This window comes from Bufo gargarizans, chromosome 2 (assembly GCF_014858855.1).
Source record: "Bufo gargarizans isolate SCDJY-AF-19 chromosome 2, ASM1485885v1, whole genome shotgun sequence".
Classification (NCBI taxonomy): Eukaryota; Metazoa; Chordata; class Amphibia; order Anura; family Bufonidae; genus Bufo; species Bufo gargarizans.
The window spans coordinates 143,208,622-143,221,135 of NC_058081.1; the positions used below are offsets into that span (position 1 = coordinate 143,208,622).

Consider the following 12,514-nt stretch of genomic DNA (forward strand, 5'->3'; position numbering starts at 1 on the left):
ATGGAAGATATTTGAGAATATATTTATAATAAAGTAATATTTACGTATTTTCATTTTCTTTATTCCCAGAGAACCCTTTTAAGGATACAACTTCTATAGTTATCAATAAATATCAATATAATGATGCTGTCACCCCTGCCCCGCATCTATATTTTTGTAACTCTTGGGGGGTGGGGTTTAATGTGCAACACATTACATAGCTCTCCACCAAATTAGTACAGCTCTATTACTGCACCTTTTTTTTTTAAGGTCAAATTGGGCACAACACAAGCTAATACCATACTGCTACACCTTTTCACTATTGCCTTGTCTATATAGCCTATTTTTTTTAAAAAAAATCTATAAAATTTGCGTCATTTTCTTGGAAAAAAAAAATAGCTGCCCAAAAACACTAAACAGAAATAAAGAGAACTGAGGCGCTTCCACCGTCCTCACTACACATCTGTCACAGTGCGAGACGTCACTACAGTGTGCGCATGCGCACCACTCTATCAGCTACAGGTCTCTAGTGCTAAGCTTGGGTTGCTGAGGGCTACTTTAAGCGCACGGCACAGCCAAACATGCTGGTTTTCTTGTTATGCTTCTTCTTGCTTCTGATTGGTAAATCCTGCTAGAAGGTCATTTTCTATTGGCTGCCGTTTCTTGTCCGTCTCATAGTCTGGTTAGGCTGCGCCAGGCGGAGGAGGCAGGTTAGTGAATAGAGGCAATTGCCGGTGTAAATGATCATAATAATAGCAACACAAGAGGCGGGAGTGTAACGCGAGTCAGTGGCGGCGGCCAGTGCGGGCTGTGACTCCCCCCACCGTACCGTGCACTGGGCGTCATGTCATACAAGTTCTCCCATATAAACAAGCTGTATTAGGTGCCTTGTCACAGCAGAAGCCCCCTGCGGGGTGTGCCCCTCCTGGCGGAAGGCCTCTCATTGTCACTGCCCCGACAGCTGGCAGGGAGGAGCAGTGGTCATTACCTGCATCCTGCCACCTTATCAAGCCTAGTGCTGGCGCCATCTGCATTGTATACTGGTGAGATTCTGCAGCTTGAACAGTCCTGCAGCTATCTAACATGCTTTGTATTTGTGTGTCATCATTTTTAAAATCTCTGCTTGCTGTCAGTGAAGGTGCCTAGACAAGAATGATCTTCTTGTTGAATGTTGTATTCACCAAGCCCACCAGCAGCGGTCTGTAAAGGGGACATGACCATGAGACGCAGCCTGGGGTAGTTCTGTAGCTCTGCGGTCAGTGCTTGCCTTGGGACTACTGCATGCTGTGTATTGTACTTCAGTATGACGAGTATTAGTGAATGTGCCTAACCGGTCCTAGTAATGTCCTGGTTGGGCTATGTTCCCATATGTCATGTGACCTGACTGAGAAACAGGCTGCCAGAGTTCACCGCGCCCATAGCCGGATAGGGCCATGCACCAACGGATCCCTATTGACTACAATGGCATCTGGCCCCTTTGCAGGATAAATGATGGTTTTAGGCCTCATGCACACGACCGTTGTTTCATTCCGTGTCCGTTGTTCCGTTTTTCAATGGGTCCGTTGAAAACTCGGCTAATGCACCGTTTGTCATCCGCGTCCGTGGTTTCAGTCCGTCAAAAAAATATAACCTGTCCTATTATTTTCACGGAAAACTGCGGACCCATTCAAGTCAATAGGTCCGTGAAAAAACGCGGAGGCACACAAGGTTGTCATCCACGTCCTGATTGACAGGGCCAGGCAGCGCTCGCCTCTGTCTGCCAGCCCTGTGCTCTGGTGAAATCTCGTGCTGTTCAGAATTAGTCACAGGCGCGGTGAGGGAAAGATGATCGCCGGCTGCTAGCTTCCTTACTGCGCCTGCACCGGATACTGAACGGCGCGAGATTTCTCCATAGCATAGGGCTGGCAGACAGATGCGAGCGCTGCCTGGCCCTGTCAATCAGGACTTCGTGGGAGAATGGAGCCTCTAGGAGCAGGAACAACGCCCCCCTGCTCCTAGGGGCTAATTAGCATATGATAAAAGTTCGATTTCTGGAGTAACAGGGGCATAGCTAAAAGTAGGAATAGGCTAGTTAGGTTTAGCTGACATTAGCGATGTGCTAATGTCGGCTAGCTGAATAGGGTTAAATCTGGTGACAGAAACCCTTTAGGCTAGGTCTACACGACGACATTTGTCGCGCTACAAAAAGTCGCGCGACAGATAGGGCGCAACAGTTGTCGCGCGACATTTTGTTGCATCAATGTCGCGCGACAATTTTTATAATGGCAGTCTATGGTGTCGCACTGCAACATGCGACATGTTGCGACTGCGACGCGACAGTCGCAGAAAAATCCATCTTGAATGGATTTTTTGCGACTGTCGCGTCGCAGTCGCAGCATGTCGCATGTTGCAGTGCGACACCATAGACTGCCATTATAAAAATTGTCGCGCGACATTGGTGCAACAAAATGTCGCGCGACAAATGTCGTCGTGTAGACCTAGCCTCAAGATCAGCCATGTGAACAAACCCTAACACAGCTAATTGTAGGCGAGCCCTGGAGATGTGCATTAGTCCCAGACATGGACCTGCCGCCTCTCCTGACATATACACTCACCCAAAGAATTATTAGGAACACCTGTTCTATTTCTCATTAATGCGATTATCTAGTCAACCAATCACATGGCAGTTGCTTCAATGCATGTAGGGTTGTGGTCCTGGTCAAGACAATCTCCTGAATGTCAGAATGGGAAAGAAAGGTGGGCTACAACAGCAGAAGACCCCATCGGGTACCACTCATCTCCACTACAAATAGGAAAAAGAGGCTACAATTTGCACGAGCTCACCAAAATTGGACTGTTGAAGACTGGAAAAATGTTGCCTGGTCTGATGAGTCTCGATTTCTGTTGAGACATTCAAATGGTAGAGTCCGAATTTGGCGTAAATAGAATGAGAACATGTATCCATCATGCCTTGTTACCACTGTGCAGGCTGGTGGTGTAATGGTGTGGGGGATGTTTTCTGGGCACACTTTAGGCCCCTTAGTGCCAATTGGCCATTGTTTAAATGCCACGGGCTACCTGAGCATTGTTTCTGACCATGTCCATCCCTTCATGACCACCATGTACCCATCCTCTGATAGCTACTTCTAGCAGGATCATGCACCATGTCACAAAGCTCGAATCATTTCAAATTGGTTTCTTGAACATGACAATGAGTTCACTGTACTAAAATGGCCCCCACAGTTACCAGATCTCAACCCAATAGAGCATCTTTGGGATGTGGTGGAACGGGAGCTTCGTGCCCTGGATGTGCATCCCTCAAATCTCCATCAACTGCAAGATGCTATCCTATCAATATGGGCCAACATTTCTAAAGAATGCCATCAGCACCTTGTTGAATCAATGCCACGTAGAATTAAGGCAGTTCTGAAGGCAAAAGGGGGTCCAACACCGTATTAGTATGGTGTTCCTAATAATTCTTTAGGTGAGTGTATGTTAGTAACTACCAGTACTTCTATTCCCTGTGTAGTAAAGATTCTGGAGCATTGTCTGCATTGTGCCATTCCTCCTAGAAAACTATGAATAAGTGGACCCCCGGGCATTACCATGTGGGGGTCCCTACACAGCCTAACACTGTCCAGTCAGTCCTGACACACGGCAAAGGTAACACCCAGATGGTAATTTTATTTATACATACCTAGGATGATTAACAGAGGAACGGCAGAACTCAGTTCTAAGACAAGATGCTTCAGAATTGTCATCTTTTTGGGCCTTCAGACATTTTTTTTTCTTCCTTCAGTTGACACGCTATGTGATATCGTCTTGATTTTTGCAGGGCAAATTGTATTTTTTTTTATTTCGACTGTTTGGGGATATATACTGTATAATTTATTGTTTACATGTTATTATTGCAAAAACTGCAGTTCTACCATTTTTAACACCATGCATATATACTGTAGAGCTTTTCATGATGATATGCCATCACTTTATGATTGCTGGTGATCCGGGCGCTGTGCTCGGCTGTTTCCATCTGTGCCATAGACTTTGAATGGAGTGACATGGTGCACAGCCATGGGTTCCTCTTCCTGGCAAACGGGCATTTGGACGCCACTGATCTACCATTTATCAGCTATTCAGTTGGTGGGTGATAAATGCTTGTGACTGGAGTACCCTTTTAAGCATCATTTACATAAAGCTACCTAATGCCAGTTCATTCGTACACAGTCAGGTGCCATTGACAGTGATGGGCGGTTGGTTGTTTTTCACACAGGGGGTAAGATCTGTACTGCCCCACTTGCAGTCCAATAATACGCTGCCTGTAGGTCTAGTTGCCTGCAACATAGTGTCAGTCATTTCACTTGAGAGTTGGTTCCAAGCCACGAGTGGGCTACAGCCACGTACAGTCGTCAGGACTAGTGTGAGGCGAGCTTGTGGTTTCATGTTCGGCGTACATGGTTCGAATTCGGGTTGTCTAAGAATTCCATTGTGGATTCCACTACCGCCGACCATCACATTCTTAGATAACCCGAATCTGAACCTTGTACGCCGAACTTGAAACCACAAGTTCACTCAGCACTAGTCAGGTGCCATGTTGTAGCTTAGTCATAATGAGGCATATTTAACCCTCTACAGCTTAGTGCTAGAATAGATCTGCAAAGTTTATCACAGTGGCTCATGCTGTATGACAAATTTGGCTCAATGTGGTGCGTTAAAGCCACAAACCCCTTTCGTGTAAGCTGCACACCTTGTATAGCATGGAACAGAAATGGTGTGTCCTTTCAGTGAACGTGGCAACTGGGTTTACATTGCAACTGCTTTTAGGTGAGTTGGAGAATCGCTTCCAGTTATGGCTGCATCATGGGTTAAAGGGGTATTCCGGTTGTTTAAGTTATTTCCTATCCACAGATCTATCTCCCATAGAAATGAATGTAGTGGCTTCACAGAGTACACTGAAACAGCCCTGCGAATCACAGCGGCACCCCAGCGCTGACTGAACCAGGCTCCCACTGTAACGGCTGGCATTAAAGATTATTATTCTGGTGCCAATCGCTTAACACCCTAGATGCCATGGTCAGTAGTGGCAGCGGCATCTAGGCAATTACAAGGAAAGGGCTCCCTGTCGCCATTGGCTCCCCACAAACGCAATAGCATGGTGCAGATGTGGGCAGCTGAGGGCATAACATGGCTGTAGGTTAATAAATAGTTAATAAAGTTTATAAACAAAATTAAATAAAACCACTGAAGTTAATAAAGTTTATTTAAAAAAATACTTTTTTCCATAAAAAGTGGTTTTATTTAGTAAAAGTGGTAAAAAAAACACGCGCGCACACACACGATCTCATACCCCGATCAGCTCAATCCACATAATAAAGTTATATCGCCTTGTGAACAACATAAAAATGCAAAAAAAATTGTTTTCCTGTTCATACCCATCCCCAAAAAATAAATGTTTCAGTCCCATGTACCCCCCCCCCCCCTCCAAAAAAAAAGGTATCGAGGAAAACTGGCTCTTGGAATGTGGCGAAATACAGAGATGTGCTATTATTGTGCGTAAGTAGTAAAAAAAACATAAAAGTACATTGGTATCACCGTAATCGTAACTCTGGTTATGCCGCACTGTGAATGTCGTAAATTTAAAGTGCAAAAAGAAACTTAATTACTTTTTCTATTGCGACCCAAAAAAAGGTAAAAAGTTACATGCACTTCAAAATGGTGTCACTTAAATTACAATATGCCCCACAAACAAAAATCTCTCATATTGTAACAGGGTGGCAATATTTTGCCTGGTATCTTCCTTTATTTTTTGTTGCAAATATGCTGAACAAGTAGCTTTTGCTGCATCGCAAATTACAACACAGTGAGGGTTTGGGGGCTAAGGAATGGGTGCATCCTTAAAGGGAACCTGTCACCGGGATTTTGGGTATAGAGCAGAGGACATGGGTTGCTAGATCGGCGCTAGCACATCCGCAATACCCATCCCCATAGCTCTGTGTGCTTTTATTGTGTAAAAAAACTGATTTGATACATCTGCAAATTAACATAAAAGAGTCATATCTTACTTGTGTGACCAGAGAAGAGTCATATTTTCAAGCTTTGACTCATCTCAGGTTAATTTTCATATGTATCAATCGGTTTTTATACACAATAAAAGCACACAGAGCTATGGGGACTGGGTATTGCGGATGCGCTAGTGCCAATCTAGCAACCCATGTCCTCAGCTCTATACCCAAAATCCCGGTGACAGGTTCCCTTTAAAGTAGTTGTCCCACTTCAGCAAATGGCATCTATCATGTGGATGCAGTAAATACAAGGCACTTACTAATGTATTGATTGTATATATTGCCTCCTTTGCTGGCTGGTTTCACTTTTCCATCACATTATAAACTGCTTGTATCCCGTAGTTATGACCACCCTGCAATCCAGCAGCAGTGGTCGTACTTGGATACTATAGGAAAAGGAACTGGACCGGGTAGTGTAGGGCATAGTGAAGTGCTGTTACAGCGCTTACTATGTTTGCTGTGCGCAGCTCCATTTCCCCGCTGTGCCCCCCGTACTGGTTTCCCGCCTGGTATGTAAATCCATACCATTGGTACAGAGAGGGGGAGATGGCCGTGTTTCTCAATGTTCGTCTCCTTCTCCCTGGCTGTGACGCTCTCCGCTGCCATTGGGCGAGAAGGGAGAAGGAGACGCCTCTTGAGAAACACATCCATCCCCTGCTCTCTGTACCGATGATATGAATTTACATACCAGATAGGAAACCAGAACGGGGGATACAGTGGGGGAAGATAGTAAGTTCTGTAACATCACTGCACTATGCCCTACACAACCCGCTAGTTATATGATAATGTCCGTACCCGTGAAAGGTTCACTTTAAAGGGTTTGTCCGGGCTTTTAATATTGATGACCTATCTCCCGGATAGGTCATCGATATCAGATCAGGGTCCGATCAGCTGTATGAGTAGACGGCGCACACAGTGTGCATGTGCTGTCTCTCTTCCTGCTGTGCTGCTTCTTTGCCATAGACATAGCAGAATATGGCGACGCAAAGAAAACAACATTTTTTTCCAAATTTTTTATTTTAGTATTAAAACATCACTGTAATCATACTGGTCCGTAGAATGAAGGGAACAGGTTCTGATGGGAATGCCGTAAAAATGGAACCCATAAAACAATGGCGTTTTATTTTTCCAAATCCACTCCATTTGGCATTAATTTACAGCTTTCCAGTACATCGTACACAATATTAAATGGTGTCATTAGAAAGTACAACTTGTCCTGCAAAATAACAAGCTCTAATATAACTATGTGAATGGAAAAATAAAAAAGTTATGGCTCTGGGAAAATGCAAAAATGGAAGATCGCCCGGGGTAAAGCGGATGTTTCTGTACAGAAGGAAAACTTAAGACTTGTAGTTTGTACCTTGAGACTGAATCCATTTCACATTAGTCCGAGGAGTTCAGCTCCACCTCATTCAGCAATAATGGCATCTACGACCGGACGCCCTATAAAATAGGAGCAGGAAGGAAGCTTCTCTGGCACATTTAGCGTGTATGATGGGGCATTGTGGCCTTTTCCATTTTTGTAGACTGAAGACGTTCTCCTGGATGATTAATTACACAAGCTAAAATAGATCTGTTCTAGGCTTTGCGGTTAGAATGGGAATAGGAGATGTAACGGTAGATCTGCTGTAAGGAAAGGGACAGCTGCTGGCTATGGCAGGGACCTAAGCTTTTATTAAACTCCGAGCTGGTGCTGAAGGAGTTAAATGCCATTCTGTGCCCATCTCTTCCTTATAACGTGAAATCACTTCCTGCATTACTCCATTAGAAGGGCACTTGGACAAAGACCTATTGTCAGCTAGCCATTTATTTTCAGGTACAGCCAGATGAAACCAGAGCAGCCCAGCACCACGATATGTGCTCCGTGACAGACGCCCGCCTTTTATTTGCATGCTATTTTTCACCTGTGATTTGTTTCTGGCTTCTTTGTGTGTGATGTGAGACATATTGGTGTCAGGAAATACACAAATGGGGCACAGAAGCTTTGCCTTAACATTGGGGCGGTCTGCAACACTTATGGGGTCATTTATCAAACTGGTGTAAAGTAAAACTGGCTTAGTTGCCCAAAGCAACCAATCAGATTCCACCTTTCATTTTCCAGAGGAGCAGTGAAAAATGAAAGGCGGAATCTGATTGGTTGCTATGGGCATTGAAGCCAGTTCCACTTTATACCAGTTTGATAAAAGACTTACAGCAGTTCATTTAATAAGTGTCCACACTGGACGGATCCGCTGCGTGCATCCAGTCAGCAGCGTTTTACAGTAGCAGCAAAGTGAATGAGATTTTAAATTCACCTTTTGTGCGGATTTTAAATCTTCAGCATGCCAGTTTATGCTGCGGAGTTTCACCCTTTGCAACGCATAGGGTAAAATCCACAACAAATCTATTGTAAGGACTCATGCACACGACCAGATCACATTCAGACCCATTCATTTCAGTGGGGGCCGCAAAATATGCGGACAGCAAACCGTGTGTTGTCAGCATCTGGGTTGCTGTTCCGCAGCCCTGCGAAAAAAATAGAACATGTCTTCTTCTTGTCCGTTTTGCGGACAAGAACAGGCAGTTCTAATAGAGGGCAGGACATACCGATCTGCAAAATGCGGAACGCACACTGCAGGTGTCCATGTTTTGCGGATTGGCAATTTGCGGACCGCAAAAAATGGCTACAGCCGTGTGCATGAGCCCTAACACTTGTGGATTTTGCTGTAGAAATTCTGCCCCATGTGGCCGTAACCTAATAGAACAACTAAGGGTAGGTCCAAATGGGATGGATAGAATTGCTGCGGATTTCACCTACCGATTTGTGCAGGTTAAAGGGGTTGTCCGGGTTCAGAGCTGAACCCGGACGTACCCATAATTTCACCCAGGCAGCCCCCCTGATGTTGGCATCGGAACATTACATGCTCCAATGCTCTCCCTTGCCCTGCGCTGGATCGTGCAGGTCAAGGGCTTTTATTATTTACAATAACACACTTCTGGGCAGCGGCTACTGTCCAGCAGTGTGTTAGGTGACGTCACCGGGTTCTCTGCTGGGTGGAAGCCTCTGCCTGGCAGCCCCAAGGAGAGTGCAGTACGTCACCAGAACTCCAGTTCTGGTGACGTAATTAAGCGCAGGGCAAAGGAGGGCATCGGAGCATGAACTGCTCCAATGCTCAAGGCAGGGGGGCTGCCTGGGTGAAAATGGTGATTCAGCTCTGAACCCGGACAACCCCTTTAAATATGCAACAAGTTACAGAAGCAAGGGAATGGGATTTTAAAGTATTATCCACATGCTGCGGAAATTTAAGGGGTCCAAGCTACTAATACTGATGACCTCTCCAGTATTTATCATTAATATGCAATTAGTGGGGGTCTGACACCCTTCACCCCCACCAATTAGCTGTTCACTGCAGCCTCAAACACTGGTACGAGCTCTTGAATATAACAGAAAATACAGCGCCTTTCAAAGTGCAGTGGTCGTGCTAGGTTAATGCAGCTCAGCTCCCATTGATGTGAATGGCAGATGAGCTGCAATAACTGCTTCACTTTGAAGTTCCAGGGTTGGAGGCTGCAGGGAACAGCTGATTGGTGGGGGTGTCAGGTCCCCACTGATTGGATACTGATGTATCCTGAGAATAGGTCATCAATATCAGGAGCCTTTCAGTCTTGTGGGATAAAAACTGACCCCAGCATTAGTGTCGTGTGTGTGTGGACCATTGTAAAATGTATGAATAATATTAAGGGGCCATTCACATGTCAGTCTGTGTTTTGTGGATCCATAGCTCTGCGCATCCGCAAAACACGGACATCGGCAATGTGCGTTCTGCATTTTGCGGACTGCATATCGCCGGCACACAATAGAATATTACTATTCTTGTCTGCAATTGCGGACAAGAATAGGGCATGTTCTATTTTTTGGGGGAATGGAAATGCGGACCCTGAAGTGCGGGTCCGCATTTCCAGGTCCGTGCGGCCCCATAGAAATGAATGGGTCCACAATTCCGTTCTGTAAAATGCGGAACAGAATTGCAGACGTGTGAATGGACCCATACAGTATAAAAAATAATAAATGTTACTAAAACACAGAAAATCATTGCTTCTGCTGTGCTCACATCTATGTTGGAGGCTCGAATGCAGACTGTATGAGGGCTTATTTTTAGCGGGACAAGTTTTACTTTCTAATGCCACCATTTAAGGCTACTTTCACGCTAGCGTTTTTGCTGGATCCGGCAGGGTTCAGCAAAAACACTTCCGTTATTCAGCAAAAACGCTTCCGTTACTGATAAAACAACCATCTGCATCCGTTAGGAACAGATCTGGTTGTATTATCTGTAACATAGCTAAGACGGATCCATCATGACGCGCAATGCAAGTCAATGTGGGATGGATCAGTTTTCGATTGTGTCAGAGAAAACTGATCCATCCCCATTGACTTGCATTGTGGGTCATGGCGGATCCGTCTTGCTCCGCATCCCAGGATGGAAAGCAAAATACAGCATGCTGCGGTTTGCTCTCCGGTATGAGAACGGAATGCATTTTGGAGCATTCCCTTCTGTTCAGTTACGTTGACAATGAATGAGGACAAAATTGAAGCGTTTTTTTCCGGTATTGAGATCCTAGGACTGATTTCAATACCAGAAAATATAAACGCTAGTGTAAAAGTAGCCTAATATGGCATACAATGTAGTTGAAAGCGGGGACTACATTTTAAATGGGGTGGAATTGGGAAAAAAAAACGCAATTCCTCCACTGTTTTACATTTTTTCTTTTTTCCCTACGGCGTCCCCTTTGTGGCAAAGCTGACCCATGTCCTTCATTCTCTGGGTCAGTATGATTACAGCAATACCCCAGATGTATAGGTTTTTTATGTCTAAATAGTGTAAAAATAAATGTAAACTTTGAAATTTTCTTTTTTTTTTTACATCACCATATTCTGACCCCCATAACTTTTTTTTATAGTTATGTCTACTGAGAGGTGTAGGGGCAAATTTTTTACGGGACAATCTGTAGTTTTTATTGATACCATTTTGGAGAGTGTGTGACTTTTTGATCACCTTTTTGGGGCGAAATCGGCCATTTTGACCCTTTTTCCGTTACGCCATTTGCCGTATTGGAAAAATATTTTTATATGTTAATAGTATGGGTGTTAAAAGACACGGTGATTCCCATGATGTTTATATTTTTATACTACAAAAAGGGGGTGATTTAAACTTTAATATTTTTTTAACAGGTTTTTTTTTCTTTTTATGGTTTTGTAGCTCATGTTTGAGGCTACAAAACGCTGTATTAAAAAAAAAAAAATCTGTACCATTATGTTTATTATATATCCATAAGATTCCATATTGGTACAGAATTGCTTATTTCTTATGCTTCTTAAGAATTGCAGCTTCAATACCCCGGGTCCCTTCAGAGAGACCCAGCGTATTGAAATCAATTACCAGCATCCTCATTGGCCACAGAGGATGCCGGTAAGAAGCGCGGCAGTCCATGGTGTCTGCTGCAGGCGGGATCAGGCGCCATGTCTGCCCATCGCTCCACCGCCGTACATGTATGGCGATTGTAGCGAAAGGGTTAAAACTCCCCCCCCCCCCCCCCCCCCCCTAGCAATGCGGGTACATGCACTGAACAAAAATATAAATGGAACACTTTCGGTTTTGCTCCCTTTTTTCATGAGCTGAACTCAAAGATCTGAAACATTTTCTACTCGCACAAAAGACCCATTACTCTCAAATATTGTTCACAAATCTGTCTAAGGCTCCATTCACACGTCCGTTTTGCAGATACACTGAGCCGCAAAACACGGAAAGCAGCAATGTGCGTTCCGCATTTTGCGGACCGCATATTGCCGGCACTAATAGAATATGCCTGTTCTTCTCCGCAATTGAGGACAAGAATAGGACATGTTCTATTTTTTTGTGGAACGGAAGTGCGGATCCGCAATTCTGTGTCCGGGCAGCACATCATGCTGCCCCATAGGAATGAATGGGTCCGCAATTCCATTCCGCAAAATGCAGAACGAAATTGCGGACGTGTGAATGGAGCCTAAATCTGTGTTAGTGAGCACTTCTTCTTTGCCGAGATAATCCATCCCACCTCACAGGTGTGGCATTATCAAGGTGCTGATTAGACAGCATGAATATTGCACAGGTGTGCCTTAGACTTCCCACAATAAAAGGCCACTCTAAAATGTGCACAGTTTTGCCTTACTGTGGAGGGGTCCGAAAACCAGTCAGTATCTGGTGTGGCCACCATTTGCCTCACGCAGTGCAACACCTCTTCGTCCCATAGAGTTGTTGATTGTGGCCTGTGGAATGTTGGTCCACTCCTCTTCAATAGCTGTGCAAAGTTGTAGAATATTGTCAGGAACTGGAACACGCTGTCGTATACACCGATCCAGAGCATCCCAAACATACTCAATGGGTGACATGTCCGGTGAGTATGCTGGCCATGCAAGAACTGGGATGTTTTCAGCTTCCAGGAATTGTGTACAGATCCTTGCAATATGGGGCCGTGCATTA

The 12,514-nt window shown here is 44.7% G+C and overlaps 1 protein-coding gene across 2 annotated transcripts in view; it reads left to right on the forward strand.

Moving 5' to 3' along the window:
- The first annotated feature begins 667 nt into the window (after nt 1-667).
- The window catches only part of PPIP5K1 (diphosphoinositol pentakisphosphate kinase 1), a 254,458-nt gene continuing 242,611 nt past the window's right edge, over nt 668-12,514 (forward strand). Inside the window, exon 1 of one of the 2 annotated variants that reach the window (XM_044279548.1) lies at nt 668-689. The gene's annotated coding sequence lies outside the window, so the exon portion shown is untranslated. The other variant, XM_044279550.1, reaches the window with a different exon arrangement.